The sequence below is a fragment of the Lactuca serriola genome, chromosome 9, assembly GCF_051521515.1.
Source record: "Lactuca serriola cultivar US96UC23 chromosome 9, Lser_US96UC23_V15, whole genome shotgun sequence".
In the NCBI taxonomy this organism is placed as follows: domain Eukaryota; kingdom Viridiplantae; phylum Streptophyta; class Magnoliopsida; order Asterales; family Asteraceae; genus Lactuca; species Lactuca serriola.
This window is the reverse complement of record NC_136416.1, coordinates 155,242,195-155,267,139: the sequence shown is the minus strand read 5'-3', so window position 1 is coordinate 155,267,139 and position 24,945 is coordinate 155,242,195. Positions and strand designations below refer to the sequence as shown.

The 24,945-nt window shown below is 38.0% G+C and overlaps 1 pseudogene; it reads left to right on the top strand.

Annotated features, from left to right (window-relative positions):
• LOC145076181 (uncharacterized) overlaps positions 1-24,925 on the top strand; it is a 140,529-nt pseudogene extending 115,604 nt beyond the window's left edge.
• Positions 24,926-24,945: the final 20 nt, after the last annotated feature.

Genomic DNA, 24,945 nt, shown 5'->3' with positions numbered 1-24,945 from the left:
GAACCACATAAGATATACAAACTATAAATACATTGGGATTGAAAGTCTCTGATTTAAAGTTTTCAAAGCAACTATACTTTTAGAAACAAATAATTTCTCAGTAAAAGTAGGAGCATGTGCAAACACACTAGGGTCAGTATCATGGTGGGATGGGACAAAAGTGGTGATTGTCGAACAATACGAGTAGGCTTGGGGATGTATAGTCAGGTCTGGGAATGACATAGCCTCATCAACTATGTCTCACCCAGAAGTGATTAGCATATGCCCAGGAATGGTCGTAGGTGTTGCAACAAGTCTAAAAACTTACCAACACTACCACAATGAAATACCATAGGGGTATTTGGTGTTATTATAATTACTTATCTGAGAACTAAATAGATTTTTATCAATAGGTCAATAATTGCGTAGTGGATACATTAAAATTATATGTATCCAGGACGTCATAGACTTAGAATCTGTGGATCTTTGCTTTACTTCCTGTTCTCGTTGGATTGGGGATTTAGAGTTAGGATCGCTTATTCGAAGGTCTATCATGTCCCAAATACATATGACTAGTATGCACTAAACAAGGTATTGAAGTACCTGATAAAGATCATCTTAAAATTATCTAATTAGTACGTCTACTTAGTTATTCCTTATATTTCCATTTCTCGCAAAGATATCATGGTTGGATTCCATCCCCACGACGACCCGTACTACCCCAACCACGACAAAGTTGGATGGTCCGGAGAGGAGCCAGAGAATGATTACCCAATCCCTGTGGATGGTCACCAAGCTGAAGGCTTTGCTGACGGTTCCGACTCCGAACCTGAAGTGGAGAACCTACCCCCGATGACCCTTGTTCCGAATCCTAACCCTCGTCCGGTTTTTCAAAGCCCGACGCCTCCTTGGGTAGAGTGCTTGGAAACCTGGAGCGAAGAACACGACCAACCTAGGCTGTTTAATGGAGACATTCGAATCCTTCAGAATCCATAGACTACACTATTCAAGGGAACCGTAGCATTGTCCAAGATTTTCCTTACGTTAATGAGATGTAGACCTATTTTCCCCGAACCCTATATTACAAACAATTTACATATGGTAACTCCAAGACATTCTTAATATATACCAATTGATTTTAGGAGGGGATCAGGCACGAAACAAATCACAAGTTGCATTTGAGTCACTACCACTAAATTCATTCATAGGGGCTTTGTTATGAATTACATACAAAATACTTTTAAGTCAGAACATAATACAGACAAGTCTGGCTTGATAACATCTGACATGTCACTACTATTAGAAACTTATCGTCTGTTCGTCTCTACCAACTTATGACAGGACTATGCCGCCAAAGAAAAAGTCCAGACCCTCCGGCAGCACAGCACCGCCCCCTCCGCCACCACCTCTGGAGTTTGATCCTGTGATGTTTCAGGCTGCAGTAACAGCAGCCGTGGCGGCAACAATGTCGCAAATAGGTACAAATGGTTCCGGCGGTTCCGAATTCGGGAATACTAACTCGAATCAGGGGGACAGCACGGGGCGTACTAAGGAGTGTTCTTACAAAGACTTCACGAATGGCAAACCCGATCCTTTCGATGGAAGCGGGGGCGTCATCGCGCTGATGCAATGGTTCGAAAGGACCGAAGCAGTCTTCGAAATCTGTGCTTGTCCCGAAGCGAGCAAGGTCAAGTATGCGGCATTCACCTTCACAAGAAAAGCTCTTACTCGGTGGAACGGCAGAGTTAAGTCGCTTACTCCTGCAGTGGCTAACTCTATAAGCTGGGAGGATTTAAAAGCATTGATGCTGAAAGAATATTGCCCAAGAGGCGAAGTGCATAAACTGGAAGAGGAACTTTGGAACCTCAAAATGTCGGGGACGGATCCCGAAGCTTATACTGCCCGATTCAATGACCTAGCACTCCTCTGTCCCGTAATGGTCACCCTAGAGGAGAAAAAGGTAGAACGATACCTTTGGGGGCTATCATCCTAGATTCATGATAGTGTATTGGCCTCAAGACCAACTATCTTCGACAGCGCCAAGGAGTTGGCACAACAACTCATCGACCATCATGCCAGCCATGACAATAAGACAACCACGCCAATTTTTGTTGTTCATGCTGCCACAACCCTCACCACGCCAACTCCCATGAAACAATACGTTGGAACCCTTCCGAAATGTAACAAGTGTAACTTCCATCACACTGGGGCTTGTAGAAAATTGCATTGCATGAATTGCAATAGGAAGGGGCACACTACCCGTTTCTGTAGGGCATTGGTACGACCCATCAACCAATTCCCCGACTTTGGAGTAAGCCCAGCCTGTTACAAGTGTGGAGAAACGGGACACTTTAAAAGGAACTGCCCAAGTGCAAGAGATGTCAGTGGTGGTGGAAGGGTGCTTGCGATCACCGAAGGAGAGACCACCCCGGAACTGCCCGCAAATATCAGTACGTGTTTCTATCATCGACGTTAAATTCTAAATTTATTTATATGATTAAATCTAGCATCGATTAAAGCATGCATAGTAGTAATGCCAAGGATTAAATTGAGAGCGTAAACAATAAGAAATTTCAAGGCCGTCATGTGACATCAGGCGGGTTATTCCTTACCATAATCAATTTCTTATACTGCGAAAAGTTTCCCCCATCTTTCCTCCGAATTCTTGGATCCCCATTCAAAGTGCAAATTTCGGGACGAAATTCCCTCTAACGGGGGGATGATGTGACAACCGTCAAATTCTGGTCAATTCAGAGTCAAATAAAGTCAACAAGTCAAACCGGTCAGCCCAACTAACCCTTGTGTGCTAGGGCTTACGTTATGTATTTACTAAACAACTCGCTATTCTAATGAAAGATCATAAATCGAAAAGTACGTACATCTAGATCTCCTTAACCTAAAACTGTGGTAAGTGACGAGCAAACCGATAAAACAATGTTGCATACTCATCGGGAGTGTGTAAGATCCTTAAACAAGGCTTAACAGGGTTTACAGACCTTGTATTGCAAAGCCGAACACTCAAAAAGGTCACAAATGAAACCTTTCTCAATCGTTTTCACTCTATCTCTCTCTATTTAGAAATCTCTCCCAAATCTCTCCAAGAATGTGAAATCTCTCCCAAATATCTCTTTGTATGTGAAATCTCTCCAAGAATGTCAAATCTCTCCCAAATCTCTCCAAGAATGTGAAATCTCTCCAAAATATCTCTTTGTATATGAAATCTCTCCAAAATATCTCTTTGTATGTGAAATCTCTCCAAGAATGTAAAATCTCTCCCAAATCTCTCCAAGAATGTGAAATCTCTCCAAAATATCTCTTTGTATCTGAAATCTCTCCAAAATATCTCTTTGTATGTGAAATCTCTCCAGGAATGTCAAATCTCTCCCAAATCTCTCCAAGAATATCAAATCTCTCCCAAATCTCTCCAAGAATGTGAAATCTCTCTCAAAAGTTTTCGTAACTTTTTGAAGTCATTCAGGTCATTCCAACCCTTAAACAAGTCAAAAACGACTTAAAACGGGGCAAAAACGGACAAAAAGGGCTTAAGGACCCGAAACCCCTCTTAAGGACCCGAAACCCCTCTTAGGGCCGAAAGTCCTCTTAGGGACCGAACCCTTCTGAGCTGAAGGCTGCTGACCCGAACCCGAAGGGTCCTCTCGGGCCCGAACCTCGCTTGCACACCCGAACCCGAAGGCTCCTGGAACCGAACCCGAAGGTACTGTTCACTTTGGTCCAGTTCGCTTCTGATGACTTCGGATCGAGCCCTTCGCTTCCTTGTTGCTTCGCCTCGCTTCGGACCCAGCCTCAGGAGGACCGAACCTCTGACCCCTTTCCGAGAAGCCTCGCTGGAAGTTCTTTTCTTCCCGGTTTTCGACTACGACTTCATTTTATCTTTGTTTTTAATTGTTTTAATGCGGGATTTTCACCCAAAACTTTATTTTAACATATAAGGACCCATAATTATTAAATTATCAAGTTTTTAAGGATAAAACCTTATCCAAAAGAGTGGGTGAAGTACAAGAGGTGGAGTGTTGACTTTTCTTTATTTTATGACACAAGCAACCACCATACCTACTCCATGACTAACCCACACTCCTCCCCACCATACCTTGTCACTTCCTTGTCCTTTTTACCTCACTCACAAGTCATCCCCACGTTTTTGAGAGCTGGACACTCAACCTCTCTCCTCATTTCCTTCACTTGCTTTCATTTCACCAAAAATACAACACAACTTTTCTCTCAAACTTTTTCTCTCTATTTCAAGACTCCAAGGCTGATTTTCAAGCTTTATTCTTCTCTTGGTAAGTATAATTCATCCTCCTTGTGATTATTACACTTGATTCTACTCAAATCATTGATTGCTTACACAAATATCGTCATATTTGTTGTTAGCTCCTCAAATCTTCAAGCATCTCCCAAGTGTTCTTGAGTTGAACACTTCTTTTCTCCATCATCCATCTTCTGAAATCACTCAACGTGAGTTCATACCCCGACATTTTCATCTTTTCTCAAGTTTTAAGGGGGAGGGGGGGGGGGGGGGAATACAAGTTAAAACACCAAGAACATAACTAAACTTTTCTTACAGCCTTCATCAGAAAAGTTCAACTCCATTCACGGACTGTTTTGGACAACTTAAACATTTTATTTTTCAAAATTGTTTTAGGTGCAAGTAGTTCCACTTCTTATCTTTAAAATGACTACTTGCACATCTCCATACGATTTTTCTACAATTTATGGTGATTTTTACAAAACTGCCTATCATTTCAAACATCAATCCGGACCAGTCTGTGATTATGGACTTTTTCACACAAGTAAGAGGTCATTAAATTTTATAATAAAAATTATGAACAAACTAGACTCATTTTCCAAACTATCAGAATTTACGGATTCTAATTTGCACCTTTAGTTATTTTTCTATGAATTTTCTAAAACATAATAGAAATGGCAATACTAGAAAAATGTTTTCAATTTCATATGCACCTTGTAACTTGTTGAGCAAGGTGTCTACCTTCATGTGATGATATGTATAGGTTATATTCACCATCACCACCACTTTTGATAAGCTATAATATGCATAGTTCATGTTCACTACCACTATCACTATTTGATGAACTATGATATGTATAGGTTATATTCACCATCACCACCACTTTTGGTAAACTATAATATGCATAGTACATGTTCACTAGTCATTATCACTATCCGATGAACTATGATATGTATAGTTTATGTTCACAGCCACTATTACTAGTTCGTACACTACACTAGGGTTTGGTTCCGGTTTTTGGATTTAAGTCCACATTCAATTTCGCATTGTTAGTTTTCGGCTGTAATTTCTAAGTGTATATGCTAGAGTTATATAGAACCTAGTCGTGATTGGCTTAGAATTGGTGGTTCCGCCTTATTTCATGTTCCTCGTTTGGTTGTGGGCCTAGGGCAGACCCATTACATTCGACGTTTTATCTAACTTTAATTTTATATAACTTATATACACAAGGAAATTATAGAAGGAATCTATAGGGAATTCTAGGATGCACTATTTCATAACATAGAAACTTACATTTCACATTTTGAGGAAAAGTACCGGGTTTTCATTTAAATGGGGTACATTCCAAAGTACCGGGTTCACATAGGATAGTTATTTTGATATTAAAACTATATTTCATCTAGAATTGTTAGACTTCAACCATAATCGTTGAGCGTATATGCTTGAGTCATATAAGAATTTAGTCTTGATTGGCTTAGAATTGGTGGGGCCCGCCTCATCTCCTGTTCCTCGTTGGGTTGTGGACCTAGGGCAGACCCACTATATTCAACGTTTTATCTAACTTAAATCTTATATAACTTATATACGCTGGATGATTATATGGGAAATCTACGGGTCATTCTAGGGTTCATTAACGCATCATATAGAAATATTATGTTCATACTTAACTAAGAAAATATTGGATTTTCTAGAAATCAAACTCTATCGATTTTACAAGGAACATGGTTTCTACTTCAAACAAAACTCTTATGAATTCACCAACTTAATTGTTGTCACTTTTTCAAAACTACTTGTATTTTCAGGAAATCAGTGAAACAGGAAAAACTTGAGCGCTTTAAGAATGGGACGTTAAACCATCAACAATTTATTTTTGTCATCATAATGTAATTGATTTTGAAACATGTAAACATATACTTTGGTGTAACTTTTTCAATTATATTTATGATGGTTGTATTTGCTTTGAGCACTATTATACACGTTGTTGTGATACTGTACATGAAGTCCTCCATCCCCGGACGTTTCCGCCATCCTTGGTTTGCGGGTGTGACACCTTGGTGACTCGGCGAGTGGGTAAGGATTTCGAGGAACTCGGCGAGTAGCCGAGGATACTCTACGAGTTAAGGTCAACATGGATTGTCGACCTTGACTAAGGACTTTGGCTTTGACCAGGGTTAACTAGTTGGGTTATGAAGTACTCTGTGAGGATGAAGACTTATGAGCATGTTGTATTAGGTGGTGGAGTCTTTGACGAGTGATCGGAGAGCTGTGATTTGTTTACCAATCTGACATCTACGAGGTGAGTTATCCCTACTATACTAAGGGGTCTAAGGCACCAAGTCCGACCCATTGGATTTGATATCCTAGTAGTTATTCATATGTTAAGTTTGAGTTAGCGATGAATGCCAGTTGATATGCTAGTCGGGTAGATCTGTAGGACTGCCTGTGATACAATATGATTATCTGTATGTGCATTAGTCATGATACATGTTGACATGATATGTGGGATGGGTTGAGGATGTACTGCTCTGTGTGGTAGCCAACAAACCCTAGAGTACTCCAGATATGAGCTAAGGGCCCGGTAGCTATTCCAGACTCGTACTGAGGACTCGGGAGCATTCCAGATACGAGCTGGGGGCCCGGTAGGCATTCCAGACTCGTACTGAGGGCTCGATGGCGTTCCAGATACGAGCTGAGGGCCCGGTAGGCATTCCAGACTCGTACTGAGGGCCCAAGGGGTAGTCCAGCTTGAAAAGCTGTGGACCCAGTGCATGTTGTTCTGTTTTGATTGATATAATATGTTAATGTTGATATTGCTATGTGAACTGTATGTGTATCGGTATTTTGGGGGTAGCTCACTAAGCTTTCGGGTTTACAGTTTCAGTTTATTGTTTCAGGTACATCAGGGGATCGAGGCAAGGCCAAGGCATGATCGTACAGCTCCTCCTATTGTGTTTATGTTTATGGGAAAAACTCTGGTAATCAATATTTTGAAAACAAAGTTGTAATGTTTTGATGAACTTGACTTGTTTTAAAAAGTTTAAATTGGTTTGAAATTTTGGATGTTACAATCCTTTTTGACAAGAACCATACCACAAAATATATAAATATAAATATATATATATATATATATATATATATATATATATATATATATATATATATATATATATATATAAAGCATACTATGGAGACAACTTATTATGCTCAACATATGGTCGGAAAACAAAGCACATACTGTTGGATTAGGTGTCTAAGTCCATAACTATATATGGTATGTACTTGACCCGATTATAGCATGGTCATTTTTAGTTGCCTTAACCAAAGCAACTTGACTGGAATAATAATGGAGAAAGAGGGTAAATGTAATTTATTAATATATTATTTGAATAATATACTAAAAGAGAAATCATGTTATTTAATTAACATTGGTCAAAAATTAATTTAGAATTAATTTTGTGGTCAAAAGAGGTTAATTGAATTAAGGGGACTGATATTGTAATTATCAGATAATTGCAAAATGGGTTGAGGATCCCTAAAGATAGGGGTGGACGAAATATTATTGATAGCCCATAAGAATTCGTCCAAGGCTAGTATTCTGGAATGTTCATATGGGTTGCTTAGGGCTTAAGCAACCAAATTAGGGATTTTACTGAAACCCTAATCCCTTACCTATATAAAGACCCCCTTGGCTTCACATTTTCGGCTATCATAGCCCTAGAAGGATTCCTAGAGCCGAAAATAACCTTTCCCTCTCTCTCTCTAATATTCTCCAATTGCTTTGGTGTTTGTGATCTATTATAGGCATCGCATTTGATGTGCTAGGTTCTTAAAAGCACTAGGTTATCAAGCTTTAATTGAAAGGTAACAGTCTTACTTGTTTTATTTATGTTGATTTTGATTTTTATATGCTAGTTATAGGGTTTACAAGCTTTGGATAATTATTGCATGAAATATTAGAAAAACCTAGCTCGAAAGCTTTAGGGTTTGCATGTGCACCAAAGGATTGATGTTTTGTTCATAACCCAACAGTGGTATCAGAGTCTATGTCGTTTTTCTATTGTATTTGATGCATCGCTATATTATTCAAAACTGAAAAGTCAAAAAATTTGCCTCTGTCTGATGAACTTGTCGAGTTACCTGATGAACTCGACGAGTCAGGGCTACTCGACGAGTCTAATTTGTGACTCGGCGAGTCAGCTCGTCTGTTGGCAGATTTTTCGGGATTTTGACTAGAGTTGGGTTGATTACCATAAACGTTTTTAATTGAAAAAATCCGATTTTTTCAATATGGTATTGATTATCCTCATCCAATTAGAAGATAATTGTTAAATAATAAGATAATTACTTTTTTATATGATAAAATAAATTATTTGTATTATTTAATATGAATTATCTTTCCATAAATTGAATTAGGTCAAATTTAGATAATCACTAATTATTGGATTAATTAAATTATTTGAAATTTGATCTAAAACGTTTTGAAAAGTTTCAAAGCTTGCCCTAAAGTTTTGGAATTTAAATATTTGATTAATAGTTTTAATTTTGAAATATTTAAATTCTAAACCCTAGAATTTTACAAGTTTTAAATTCAACCCTTATACTATTATAATATTATAAGATTAATAATTTTATATATATATATATATATATATATATATATATATATATATTTATATATATATATATATATATATATATATATATATATATATATATATATATATATATGTATGTATGTATGTATAAGAGAAGCTAGTCTTACCGTTAGTAGGCCTCATTCACGAAGCCGATCAATAAGGGGGTATAAGGTTACTTCCTAAAAAATGGTGGTTTAATGGGTTTGCCCTCTCACCCACCACTTCTTTGATTGGTGGAAGGTCGTTAGCCGAACGGGTAGGATAGGGTAACTAATTCCTCCTTAATAAGTATAATGAACGATAAAGTAAATAAATGTTTTTATAAATTTCCAATCTTAGTTACTTTAGGAAAAATGTGAAAATAATGCTATTCCATGAAATTACACTTTGCACCATGCCAAGTCGTTAGTGGAGCGTGCGTTGATAATCAGCACACTAATTTGGGACTAGCAATGGTGGAAAAGGGTAGCTCGATGTTTATCATATATCAATGGAGCGTGTTTGGTTAACCGGAACATTAATTAGGTGGTAAATTACATCGAGAGTACCAAGTACATTTACATGGTTATTTACACCTTGTTTGTGATCCTCAATATCCCAGTCATAAACTTGAAGGGCATATCGAGATTTAAACATGTCATTGAAAAGTTCAATGAATCTCAAAAGAATCTAGGAATTTCAATTCATTTAAAACTAAATTGTCTTTTTCGTTTTTCATGGTGGAAATTAGTAAATCGTCATTTACCTACCTTTAAATTATTTGCAATTAGATTACGACATCCCTCTTCTGAATTGTAAATAATTGTGTTGGGTCCTAGCCCTAATTTCTCATTTGGGTGTTAAATTGGGGATTCTTATGTAATCAAAACTTTGTCTCTTTTATTTTTTTGATGTCTACTCAAAACAACAACGCTTCTGGCTCAACCCCTTCTGGCTCATTCTCACTAATGAACTTGTGTGGGAGGGTGATATTCGATGGGTCCAACTTTAATGATTGGATCTGCAACATCCGCATGGTCACCCGCTACAAGGACAAAGAGTATGATCTCGACAAGGAGTTGAAGGAGATTGACACCAAGACTGCTACTCCCGAAGAAATTGTTGCGTATGAAACTCAGGAGAGAGACGCTACGAAGGTTTATTGCATCATGCTAGCAATAATGACTGCTGAACTCCAAAAGTCCTACGAGGACTAAAATCCATTTAAGATGCACCAAGATTTTATGGAAAGGTACCATCAAAGTTCTAGGCAGGAAAGGTACGAGATCATCGCCTTGATGATCACTACTAAAATGAAAGATAGAGAGTCCATCATGGCCCACTTGCAGAAAATGTAGAGATATGTGGACCGCTTGCTGAAGTTGAATGTCAACTACGATGAGGAGTTGGCCATAGATATCCTTCTACACTCCTTACCTCCTTGTTACGACCAGTTTCGTATGACCTGCCACATGAACAAGGAGGAGGTCATTCTAAGCAAGCTTCAAGGCCTGCTAAGGGCTGCTGAGAGTAGTCTAAAAGGCAAATCTATTGCATCTACTCCTACTACTGTTGCCCCTGTCTTGGCTATTGGGCAAGGAAAAGGAAAGAAAAGGAAGGCTCCTTCTATGAGCCACAAGGGAAAGTCTCATGATGGTACCTCTTCTAGTGGAACCAAAGTTGGTCCTGCTGCTCCCTCTTCCAACCCGAAGGATGCAGAGTGCTTCTACTGCCATGAGAAAGGGCATTGGAAACGTAGCTGCCCGAAGCACTTACAGGACATCAAGGATGGGAAGATAAAGCCCACCTTCGCAGATATTTATACTATTCAATCTAATAACTCATCACATGCTATGTCTTGGGCCCTTGATACAGGATGTGGTTTTCGTATTTGTTCTGATTTGCAGGGTCTAAGAAGAAGTAGGGATGTGGAGCATGGGAAGATAAACTTGATCATGGGGAATAGGAAAGCGTCGCTTGTCACCAAGATTGGAGTTTACTCTTTAGTGCTTACTAGTGGGTTAGGTTTAGATTTTAATAACTATTGCTACTCGTACGAAATGACACGAAACATTATTTCTTTTCATGGTTTGTATAAACAAGGTTTTAGATTTTCATTTAATAATGAAACTTGTTCTATTAATGCTTTCTTTAATTGTACTTTCTATTTTTAATCATTGCATTGTAATGGTATATATGAAAGTGTGATGGTTGTAGACAACTTAGGAAATTATGTGTTGCATATCGATTCTTCCAATGGTTTGGACAAATCATGCTTATGGCATTGTCGTCTTGGACATTTCAACAAGAAGCACATAGCCCAACTCCAAAAGGATGGAGTGTTGGAGTCATTCGACCTTAGGGAAGATGACACGTGTGAGTCTTGTTTACTTGGAAAGATGACTAAGTCACCCTTCATTGGTACTTGTGAAAGGGGTGAGGGTTTATTGGATCTCATACATACCGATGTATGTGGGCCCTTTAGATCCATCACAAGGGATGTGAACCGCTTCTATGTGACTTTCACCGATGATTATAACAGATATGGGTATATCTACTTAATCAACCACAAGTCAGAAACCTATGAAAAGTTCAAAGAGTTTAAGCAAGAAGTGGAGAATCAGCTGGGCAGGAAAATTAAGATGCTCCGATCCGATCAAGGAGGTGAGTACCTTAGTATTGAATTCCACAACTACCTCAAGGAATACATAATTGTTTCGTAATTAACGCCACCTAGGACACCGCAGTTGAATGGTGTGGCCGAGAGGCGCAATCGAACCTTGTTGGTCATGGTTCGTTCCATGATAAGTCGAGCTTCGTTACCTATCTCATTTTAAGGGTACGCCTTAGAGACTGACGCCCATATCCTTAATCTAGTCCCAACTAAGAAGGTTGCCAAAACACCTCACGAGATGTGGACGGGGAAAGCTCCCTCATTGGCACATATCAAGGTTTCGGGTTGCGAGGATTTCGTAAGAAGAGAGACTCACGAAAGCTCGAACTCTGTATTGAGCGGTGTATTTTCATCGGCTATCCACATAAGTCCTTCGGATATATCTTCTATAGACCGAGTGACAATGTTGACTTTGTTGCGAGGAGAGGGGTTTTCCGAGAGCGAGAACTCATATGCCAAGAGGAAAGTGGGAGGTAAATTGATCTTGAAGAGCTTCAAGAATCAAGCGATGAAGAAGCCTCTAACACTGGCACCCAACCCGAGGAGGAAACTCCTGTTGAACCAATTGACCAGTCCTTACCTCTTAGACGTTCCAATACAGTTAGTGTTCCACTCGTATTATATGGTTTCCATATAACTGCTGAGGGTGATATGTTTATTAGTGATAGCGCACTGATAAATTTGGATGAACCTAACACCTACAAGGAAGCCATGGCAGGCCTGGAGTCTGTGAAATGGAAAGAGGCTATGGACAGCGAGATTCAGTCCATGTATGACAATCAAGTTTGGAACTTGGTTGAGAATGTGCCAGGTCGTAAGACAGTTGGGTGCAAATGGATCTTTAAGAAAAAAACTGACATGGATGAGAAAGTACACACGTATAAGGCGCGATTGGTTGCGAAGGGCTTTACTCAAACTCCCGGAGTTGACTATGATGAGATCTTCTCACCAGTAGTGAAGATTAAATCTATAAGGGTTATGCGAGCCATAGTTACGTTTCATGACTATGAAATATGGCAGATGGATGTTAAAACCCCTTTCCTAGCCGAAGATGTTTACATGAGTCAGCCAGAAGGTTTTGTCAATGCGGAGCACCCTAATAGAGTGTGTAAGCTTGAGAAATCCATATATGGATTGAAAAAAGCATCTCGCAGATGGAATCTTTGTTTCGATGAGAAAGACATAGAGTTTGGTTTCTTAATTAGCGAGGATGAGTCATGTGTATATTTCAAAGCCAATGGGAGTATAGTTAGCTTTCTCATATTATATGTGGATGACATACTGCTCATAGGAAACGATGTCCCAACCCTACAGGAGGTTAAGTCTTGGCTTCGGAAGTGCTTCGCTATGAAGGACCTCGGAGAAGCTGCTTATATTCTTGAGATAAGGATATTAAGAAATAGTGTCACACCCCCGAACCAGATGGCGAAAACGTCTGAGGGCTTGTGTGACTAACAATTGAATTGTCATCACAATGAATATACATGAAACATAACACATTCATCACCAACATTACATATCACAACCAGCATTGTTCAGATCAAGTACATTGTTATGGATTACATAAATTCAAAGTATTAATAGTACGATGAGTGATGTTACACAAAATAAATCCACACACACTTGAAAATCTTCCTGCTTAACGATTACCTAAGAATACAATTTATTTTGAAAACGGGCAACATATATAATGTTGGTGAGTTCATAAGTATGTTTGAATAAAATTCTTTGCATCTTTTGTTAACCTAGAAAATCCGATATTTTCTGTAAATGTCTAAAAATTTTGTGAAAATCGAGTATAAATGCATGTGTGAATTTCATAGTAGTAACATATAGGAAAGAAATTTAAATTTCTTTGTATTGTAAGTAAGTGGTAATTGAATATTAGTATTTCCCCAGAAAATGCGATATTTTCTGATTTATAATAATGTCGTGGTTCTTGTATCATCAAATAAGTTGTTTTGTATTGACACGATCGAAGGGTTAATCTTCAAAATGTTAGATTGGTATTGGATCTCTATATTAGCTGTTATAATCATGCATGATAATGACTAGATTACCTGTCTTGGCATTTTTCCAAACGCCGATATTTGCTCAAGGTTTTGTCGCCCTAGACTGGCCTAGTCTAGCTGTAGCGAACAACTAAGGCGTGGGGAGTCACCCCGTATAGATCTATACACAAACTCCCGCTCTCCCTCCAGGAAACTCTAGTTATAACTACAAGCTACGATTATACACTCAAAGGTGCCAACCGACATGTCTCACTAGATTCTCAACCTTTCATGTTTGTTATGTTTTTCACCATGTTTAATGTTTACGTTTATGTTGTAGGTTTTCCAATCCAAAGGTATGTATATAAGTATACGAAGTTCAAGAATTATGTAAAGGTATAGTTACGACCTACTAAGCATGTGGTTTTCAGTCCAAGCCCAATTAGCATGTAAATGGACCAAAAAGGTCCAATAACATGTAAGAGGGTAATTTAGGCCCAATAGGTATGTACGTGGACCACCAAGGCCCAACAAACATGCGACCCATAGCTCAGGACCAAATTAACATGTAAATGAGTCGCGAGGCCCAATAAACATGTCATGGAAAATATTAGGCTCAATATACACTTGAATGGGCCCTTAAGGCCCATTGGCCATGTAATGTGAATATTAGGCCCAATAAAATTGTTATCAATGTATTTCGTCCATTCGTTATTGTTTTGTTGTTTGTTTTAGCTCAAGGTTTACCAAATTGATTATAAAAAGTTCTCTTTTTGTAAAAACGACGTTCTTGGCCAATAAGCCTCAAATTTTCAATTAAGGCCCAAAGTTTTGTAAAAATAACACTTTAGTCCAAAATTACAAAAGTTTGTAATTTCGTCCTAAATGTTTAGAAATTTACGAACTTAGTCCAAAAATTCATATTTTGACATTTTTGGCCCAGTTTTGCAGAAATTACATTTTTAGCCCCTTGTTTGTGAAAATGACACTTTCAGCCCAAATTTTATAAAACTTACATTTTTGGCCCAATTTAGAAATAAATGTTATTTTCACCGCTAAATTTGGTTTATTTACATTTATGACTCAAACTTTGGTCAAATAACATTTTCAATCCCAAAACTTCTCATTTTTTGCAATTTTGGGCCAAAAACCATGAGGCCCAATTATTAAGCCCATTAAGCTAAAATTTACAATTTTGTCCCTTTGGAAAGCATGTTTACCATAAAAATCCATTTTTATACAATTAGGATATGTTTGATCCTTATAAAACCATAAATGTCACTTTTTGCCCTTATCTTTTGTTTTATTGACAATTATGACCCTTCACAAGATTTTTGCTTTAGATTCTTTTATCTTAAACATATAAACACTTTTAACTTGATAATATGATGTATAATGTTTATTAGTTCATGTATTTTTACTAAATGTTGCTTAAGATGTCGAGATATGTTAAGATCTAACACATTTTTACAAAATAAACTAAGAAATCACACAAGACATGCATATAACACATAGATCTACACATTTTACTTGTATTCTCCCCCAAAAATCATATGAAAACCGAAAACAAGGGGGTATGAACTCACATTTTCTTGATGTTTCATTTTTTGAAGAAGGGATGAAGAGATTTTTGATCCTAGCAAGCTTTCTTGAGTGGATTTCAAACGTAAGAAGTTTCCAAGAGTGTGATCATGGAATAAACCTATGTCAAAAGGAGTATTTAATGTTAAATTGAAAGGATATGTTTGGGTTTGATAGCAACTTACCAAAGATTGAAAATAATTGAGGAAGATCCTTGAAACACAAGCAAAACTTTGATATTCTTGGAGGAAGAAGGATGATCTTTAAGAGTGTTTAGAGAGGATTTAGAAGAGTGTGTGTGTGTGTGTATGTGTGTGTGTCCTAGCTCTCGGCCGAGGGTAATAAAGAGAGAGGGTGAATTTCCAATTTGCTCATTACTCTATGGCTAATTTCTTGCTTAGTTGCATGATAGGCAAATAACTTGGTTGTCTTCAAAATAAAAATGAGGTGTCATTACCTTCTCTCGTGCATAATCCCACTTATATATATATATATATATATATATATATATATATATATATATATATATATATATATATCTTGGGCCGAGAATTTTGGGCTAAGAGAAAGGGTGGAATAGTTTGGGCCTTTATTTGTCTTTACTCGAAATTATGAGGCCCAAATAATTACTTTTTAGCCCAATGGGCTCATTAGATGGTTCACGGCCCATTTTGAAAGAAGAAAGGGTGTTTATGGTCCATTAGGGTTAATTGGAGTTGTTATGGCCCAATAAGGCCCATTAAGGGTAAACTAATTTATTTTTGACCCAGAATGACCCAAAATGCTAAGTTTCATGGAATTAGGTCCAATTACAATCCAAATAGGGTTTTCAAGCCCAATATAGTTGAATTGGATGCTTATTGGTCCATTAGGCCCAATAAGGAAATCCTAGTCCAATATGGACTTAAACCGGGATTCTTAGGGTTTTCAGACTCTTTGTTGAACATGAGAGGTGCATTTAAATGAGCACTAAGTGATATTTACTTAGAGTATATGTTTTATAATAGTTGAATGATTACATGAGAATAGAATATCCTAGCTAAAATGCTAGTTGTGACAAATAGGAGTAAAAGACTAATAGGACTTAGTCAAAGTACTTACTTGGATAAAGTGTTAAAACGTTTTAGCATGGAGAATTCCAAGAAAGGGGAGTTACCAATCCAAAGCAATACCAAGTTGAGTAAGACTTAAAACCCGAGTACCGAAGACGAGATAGCAGAGATGAGCAGAGTACTTATGCTTCTGTAGTTGGCTCAATCATGTATGTTATGACATGTAATCCCCTTGATGTGGCCTTCGCTTTGACCATGGTTAGCAGATATCAAAGGAACCCTGGTAGAGCACATTAGACCGAGGGTATAGTGACGTCAGTTTTCAGACCGACCGGGATAATTTTCGCTCTCAATCGGGCTGGGTCTTTACCCTGAACGGAGGAGCAGTAGCTTGGAATAGTTCCAAACAAGAGAATGTAGTTGATTCAACGTGCGAATCAGAGTACATAGCAGCAAGCAAAGCGTTAAAGGAGGCAATATGGCTAAAGAACTTCATTGGAGACCTTGGAGTTGTACCGGACATAAAGGAGCCTATGGATATTTTCTACGATAACGAAGGTGTGGTTGCCTTGACCAAGGAACCGAAGGATCATGGCAAATCCAAGCATATCGACGGAAAATATCATTTCATTAGACATCGTGTAACACCCTGATCCTCAGGTATTAATAATGATATTTTGGTTTGGATTTTTGAGAACCTACTCGGCGAGTTGGCCTCCCTACTCGTCGAGTAGTGGCGGGTTTGTCCACGAAGTTTAATGATCCACTCGCCGAGTCCGTTATGGTACTCGACGAGTAGATGCTGGCAGATGAAACCCTAGATTTCGGGGCCTTCCACCCTATTTAAAGGGTCATTAGCCTCCCCTTTACAGCTCTTTACCTCCCAAAAACCCTGATTCGAGTGTGAGTGTGTTTCTTGGTGATTTTAAGCTTGAAGGAGGGATTTGGTGAAGGAAGCACTTGAGGAAGCAAGCTAGAGGAAGCAAAAGGCTCATGGGGATTCAAGATCTACCTCTATGGAGCACTTTCTAAAGGTATTAAGTCGTTCCTTGGCTCATTTCCACCCAAAACCCTCTTGTGCATGGATTCTAAGAAAGGGCTTTTATGTCTAAGCCAAGATTTGGAGTTGTAACTTCAGATCTATACTCTTTTTGGCTTTGAGATGCATAAAGTTATCATTTGAGCCTAGCATGTGCCTCCCCTCAAGTGTATGATTCCATTCCAAGCTTAGATTTGCTATTTTAGGGCCTTCAAGCCTTGCATGCACGTAAAGTTTGCAACTTTACATGGAAAGCATGCCTCAGGAGCCTAGATCTGTAATTTGGAAGCATTGCATGGCTCAAAAGAGTCTGTTCGGCTTGAGATCTGATAGGACCCGGCGAGTCGTAGGGGGCGACTCGGCGAGTCATATGAAGGCAGGCATGGACTCGACGAGTTGGATGAACAAATCGGCGAGCCCGATGAATATTGCTATGAACTCGACGAGTTGGATGAACAACTTGGCGAGTCGGATGAAGATTACCTAGAACTCGACGAGTTGAAGGAACAACTCGGCGAGTCAAATAAGATTCCCCAATTGTTGGATGTTCGTAGACGTGTCGAGTGGCAAGCAAGGAAACTCGAAAAATGACCGTAGATTATCAATCAAGACCATATGAACTCGACGAGTCACCTCGATGACTCGGCGAGTAGATGTTATCCCGGGAAACTCAGCGAGTCACTAGTTGTACTCGGCGAGTTAGGGTCAACATGGAATGTTGACTTGATCTTGGCGGTAGTTGACCAGGATGGACTTTGGGGAAATGACTGGATTTTGTATGACACTTTTTAGGCAATTTCGGGGAGCAGCCCATGGGGTATATTTGGTCGCAAAGTGTCAGTTCAGCATTCGTGATAGGTGAGTCTTCTCACCATACCTATGGGTCTAAGGCACCAAGGCCAGCCCATCACGTGGCGTGCACTCTACCTCTCTTTTTGTGTGTTTGGGACTCTCTGATGTTTTCAAAAAGTACAATGAATTTGTAATAATTGTGAATTGAGAAATAAATGGTTTGGAAACTTATGGATTATGGGACGTGTTGGATTAATTAAAAATGAAAAAAAATTCTTGGTAAAAAAAATTTGGTCGTTACACATCGGGTGGAAGAAGGACTCCTCGTAGTAAAGAGGGTATCGTTAGAGGAGAACCCAGCAGATCCCCTTGTGAAGGGACTGAGTAGGGTTAAGCACTTGCAGCACGCTAGGATCATTAAGCTGAAGCACTTGCACACCCTAAAACCGAAACGGCGGAAACGTTCTGGGGTGGATGACGTCATCTCAAGTATCACAACATATGCAGTATAGTAATCAAAGTACAACAACCATTGCATTAATAGTAATAATTTTACATAGTTTACATTTCATAGAAACATCAAAGTAATACAAGTAATAATATAGATGCAGCTCGATACTAGGTTGTCTCCGCAAAAGCTCCCGGGATGTACCTGTCTATCGCTGACCTGAGAATACAAGTTACTTTGAAAGCGAGTATCAGCATTTTTATAATGCTGGTGAGTCCATAAGTATTTAGTGTCATTTGTGTAAGTGAACATTTTTATTCAAAATAACTTTATGAAAGATAGTATTTTAGAATCTACGGTGTATTAGCGTTCTTTCCAGAAAATCCTATATTTTCTAATTAAAAGCAATCTTCTACCAAGACTCGACAGAGTTATGTTTTTAAAGGGGGTAACTTTCCCCAAAATACTATTATTTATCAGAATACAATATTGACTTTCAAAGGAATAATGAGAAAATCATATGTAAAATGCCAGGGGAAAAATAACATATGCCTCAGCAGTGATACTGTTGACTAAGGCAAAAGAAAATCATAGACTCCAGGAGAGTATCGATTGAATGATACGCTTGGATCAGTCTAACAAAAGGAAGCACAGACTCCTGACAGTATCGAATGAACGACACAGCTAGCAAAGTCTAAAACAAGAAAATACAGACTCCAGACAGTATCAAATGAACGATACAGCTAGCAAAGTCTAAAACAAGAAAATACAGACTCCAGACAGTATCAAATGAACGATACAGCTAGCAAAGTCTAAAACAAGGAAATACAGACTCCAGACAGTAACAAATGAACGATACAGCTAGCAAAGTCTAAAATATCCGGTAATCCTAAGTGGGTTGTTTCGAAGATACCGTTTTAAATTTTGTTACCTTAAGGCCATGAATTATAAGGTAAACATGGAGATACTTGTAACCATACTGATTGACACTAGAGTACTTGACGCCCTGCAAGCATCGGAATAAATGTGACATTTGTCACCCCTTGGCTTGGTCGTCCGGGGACTGTATCTAACAGTCAGGGTGTGGGAGTGTCAGTCCTGTATAGATCTATACACACAATGCCCGCTCTCTCTCTCTAGGATACTCTGGTTACCAACTTGACAACGGGGAAATCTGTGTCCTGAAGATGCATCTCGTATTCTGAATTCTATTAGAGGTGTTGGACTAATGATGTAGACTCACGAATGAACTGACTCCTGGGAATTCTCGTACTAGAAAGAGTAAATAGAATCTCTTAACTATTCCTATAATAGTTACTAGTGTCTCTGGTCTATGAACGGTGACTGGAAGGATGCCCTTGCTACCCAAGGGAAATGAACTGGTCGATGGAAACCTTTATGTCTATACATGTATACATAATATATAACTAATGTTTGAACGACCTTCGAACGGATAACCGATACCCACCATACCACATCCCAACGAGGAAAAGGAAATAGGGCGAACTAACCTTCCTAAGTCTTTCAAACATTATTTATATAACTATACAAATACAAGCATGCATTTAATGAAATAAAAGCATAGAAGAAAACTCTAAAGAAAACTTTGGAAAAACTTTACACATAAGAAATTTACGACTTGATGTCAATTTGTAAAACAAGTTTTGAAAACCTTTGGAATCCTTTGAAAAACCTTTGGAAAACCTTTAACAAGAGTTGAAAGCGAGATTGGAACATCTTAAGCTGGATAAAACAGTTATCATGCAAAAATCTATTTTGCTATACAGTTATTAATCACATGTGATTTATATAATAACTGTACAGTTCAACTTGTATTCCCCCCTATAAAAGTAGTAAAATCATTTAAAATGTTAATTCAGGGGTATGAACTCACCTGTTGCAAGTGGATCGGATGGAGGTGCCGGTTGGGTGCTCGGTGTCAAGTAAGGACTTGAACACACTTAGTGACCTAGTAACATATGAAGGCATATGTTTACATACAATTAGTAAAAGAAGAATCTTTCTAAATCACTTCGGGTCAGGGGGGCCTTTAAGCATCCAACTTGATCTTCCGGGGGAACCTTATGTCCGAACAGGCCTGGAAAAAGAGGTAAGGTCTCGCTTTCCTTTTCCACTCAAGTGTACGGCATCTGCCGTGCTTAGGTCGGTTTAAGCTCCCTCAATGGGTAACTTTATCATATGGAATAGGTCTCTGGCTTGCTCCTGTCTGCTCTTTGGTTCTTTATAATACTAATTAAACACGTATCAGCATCCTAATGTGCGGAAAACACTTTGGTCAAGTGCTAGGAGGCTATTGGATTGAAATAAGGGGGTGTATGGCCTAATTGGGGAGTTTACTCTTCAAGAGTAAACTCTTCATGGAGATTTCGGCCCTAAGACCATATCCCCATGAGTTTACGGCCGTAAACTCATGGGTGGTGTGTTCTTGGATGTTTTAAGGTCTTATGTCACTCGTAGAATTAGGCTAGGTTCAAATCTAGGGCATATGAAGGGTTTAAGGCTCCAAATGGACTATTTAAGGGATTTCACAGCTGTAAACTTAGAGTTTACGACCGTAAACTCTCACTTGGTCATTCCCTTCGTGAATTATGGTCTTAAATGAAAGAGTATAAAGTTCTATGCATTTTTCCAAGTCAAATGGGGAAGTTAGGGCATCATTTGGCTTCATTATGGGAGTTTACGGCCCATGGACCAATCCTTGGGGGGTTTACGACCATAAACTCCTAGGTCCTTTGTTTCTTCGATGTTTAAAGGCCCTACTTCATTTGTGGTTGATTCTAGGCATTTACCCAAGCCTTAGGAGGTGTTTAAGGGCAAATTTAACACCTTAAAAGGTGTTCACGACTCATGAAGAGGGGTTTATGGTCCAAGAGTGTTCTTGGGCGGTAAACTCATGTTTACTCTTCATATGATAAGGTTTTGGTGTTCTAAGCTCATATGTGCAAGTCCACAAGCCATATCTAAGCCCTAGGAGTGTTTTAGAAGGGTTTTGGGGCTTCAAAACCCCACTTATGGGTGTTTGCGGTCCAAGAGTGTTCTTGGGCCATAAACACAAGATTTTGAGGCTTTTGGATGTCTTAAACACGAATTTTCATGTTAAATCAACAAGTTAGGGTAGATCACTTGCTAGTTTGGAGCTTGAAAGAGGTGTTTTTGGATCAAAATCGGCTTTATAGAGAGAGAGAGAGTAGAGAGAGGGTGGAAAGGCTTCAAATGGAGTCCACTCACCTTTATATAGGGGTTGAGTTTGTCGCTCAGTGGAAATCTACCCGATACTGACGTTAAACGGGGCTTTTGGTCGCACCCGATTAAATGGTCATACTTTGACTTGGTTGTAACTAAAATTTTTCAAGGGAATATTGAGGGTGTTTCTAATTTGTTACAACCCTTACGAAGTCATAATAAAAGTCCCAATTTAATTAACCTAATCCAAAAGGTTAACGGACAATTTAATAAGGCGGGTTTTATTAACGGAAGAAAAGGTTAAAATGACGGGATAAATTTCGGGTTGTCACATATAGTCTTTAAACCTAGATATATGAGTTGTTGTTTACAAGTTGGTTGTGCATTGATAATGCGTAAACACATCAGTAACTTGATGTTATAAAATGCATTGTTGTGTATGATTTAATGAGTAAATAGTACAAGCATATAAGTCGAAGTTTATCTGTTCCTTTTATCCTACGAGGGTAAAAGCGATATCTTGGGCCCCTCGATGATTTGGTTTGACTTATGTGCAGGGCCTGGTCAGGACTGAGTTGATGTGTTAAATTAAGTTCTATGTCAGACAAATCAAAGGTCGAGAAACAAACTGTTGGACAATAAGTATGACTATGTTCCATGTGATTGTCCACATGATATCTTGAGAACGGAGGACTATACAATCCCTTATCTAAAGGATGTTTCAGAGTTCGACAGCGGCTTTTGAGAGCTATTGCTAATCAGATTTTGAATTCGTACTTGCAATATAGTTATTAGACTTATCCAAGTGGGAGACTGTTGGATTAGGTGTCTAAGCCCATAACTATATATGATATGTACTTGACCCGATTGTAGCATGGTCCTTTTGGGTTGCCTTCACCAAAGCAACTTGACTGGAAGAATAATGGAGAAAGTGGATAAATATGATTTATTGATATATTATTTGAATAATATACTAAAAGAGAAATCATATTATTTAATTAACATTGGTCAAGAATTAATTTTGTGGTCAAAAGAGGTTAATTGAATTAAGGGGACCGATATTGTAATTATCAGATAATTGCAAAATAGGCTAAGGATCCCTAAAGATAGGGGTGGACGAAATCTTATGGATAGCCCATAAGAATTTGTCCAAGGCTAGGGTTCTAGAATGTTCCTATGGGTTGCTTAGGGCTTAAGCAACCAGATTAGGGATTTGACTGAAACCCTAATCCCTCACCTATATAAAGACCCCCTTGGCTTCACATTTTCGGCTACCACAACCCTAGAAGGATTCCTAGGGCCGAAAATAACCTTTCCCTCTCTCTTTCTAATATTCTCCAATCGCTTTGGTGTTTGATATCTATTAGAGGCATCACATTTGAGGTGCTAGGTTCTCAAAAGCACAATGTTATCAAGCTTTAATTGAAAGGTAACATTCTTACTTGTTTATTTATGTTGATTTCGATTTTGATATGCTAGTTATAGGATTTACAAGCTTTCGATGATTATTACATGTACAATTAGAAAAACCTAGATCCAAAGCTTTAGGGTTTGCATGTGCACCATAGGATTGATGTTTTGCTCATAACCCAACACATACTACCAAAGACAGATAATGAAGAATAATCGGGTATGTGTGAGAATAATTAGGTACCTATCTATATAACTTCTCAAAAGGAAACAAAACATGAATTATGGTAATTGGAATCCTTAGTTACATGAATGATCTTGACAAGCGTTATATACGCTTCTTCCAAGAAAACATAAGGGACATCGTTTGCAAATAGAAATGATAAGGTTGTTTGAACAAGATCATAATGTTTTCTTTTAGTAGCCTATTTTCTAGCGGAAGGGGGTGGTAGTATTTGTTACATGAGGTTAGGTGTTTGGTTCGTTAAGAAGAAAGTAAGAAAAAAAACTTTACGAGTGTTTTCTTTATAAGCATTCTACAATTTTTGAATATGAAAAAGAAAGTCATTTTTATGCTTACGAGATAAACTCAAGTATAACAAGGAAAGTCATCATGAAACGAGACATAATATACGTAAAAGGATACATGAGAATGTCCCCCACAAATCAAAGTATATGTGATCAACGGGATCAAAATAATAAGATGTACTTTATGAAAATATAAAGTTAAAATTTTTGCAAGTTTAGAACCACTATAATCATTATGTAATGATTGCTCAAACATCCTAAAGCTCCCCGTTGAAGTAACTAAAAATGGGACATTAAAACATGACCTAAACAAGAATGCCACAAATAAAAAATATTAGAAGACGAGCAACCCAAATGAAAAGAAGACAATGAAAGCCAAATATTATAGTTTTAGTTCATCCGTCCATCTTGTAGGTTTCGAGCATAACTAAAGGAATAAAAAAAATAACCAAATAACCAAGTGTACATAATTAACCAACGCAAACAATTTTTAGAGCAAGTCTTACAAAAAATAGATGTTAAAAGAGACTCGTAAGAATAACAATGAAACCAACACCTTCCACTTACACATATGTACCATTTTTGGTCATAAAAAGTACGGACTAACTAGTCCAAAGGACAAAGAAAATAAAAATGATGAATTAGCACACATCTAGTGAGATGCACGTGAATCGAAGATCCATAAGCAAGATGACATACTTCCAATGTTTGATGAATATAAAACCTTTATAAGAAAATGCATGACGCATGGAGCCACAAAACGTTTGGAATTGGCTCAAACGTGGAACAATTTATCATAAAATTAATAACTTGAATACACATAATTTTTACCACCTAATTGGATACAGTTACTAACTAACCAAAGGAAGTCATCTTTTTGTCCAACCATAAGAAAATGCCAAACAACAATCGACAATACACAAAATCAATCAACTTTAACCAACCAGATCCAAAAAATCAGTCAACCATACCTAAATTAATCCGCAATAGCCAACAATCATCCATAGCTTACCTAAATAAGATAAAATCAACTAAAAAGTGCCCATAAACTTCTTCATTAACGAATCAATATCCATATGAATGACAACACTGATACTGTAAAGATATAAACCATGATATGCTAACATTTTTGAACACACAAACCATATTGATTTTGTGTGTAAAAGATGGCTTTCTTATAAAGATGTAAACCATGATATGCTAACATTTTTGAACACACAAACCTTATTTTTTTTGTGTGTAAAAGATTGCTTTCTTTTTCGGTCAGCGGTTATGTTTAAATGATAGATTTTTCTTTTTTTTTTTTTTTTTTTTTGTATAATGTTATTGTAGATTTACCCATGACTAATAGATCATCTTTCTAA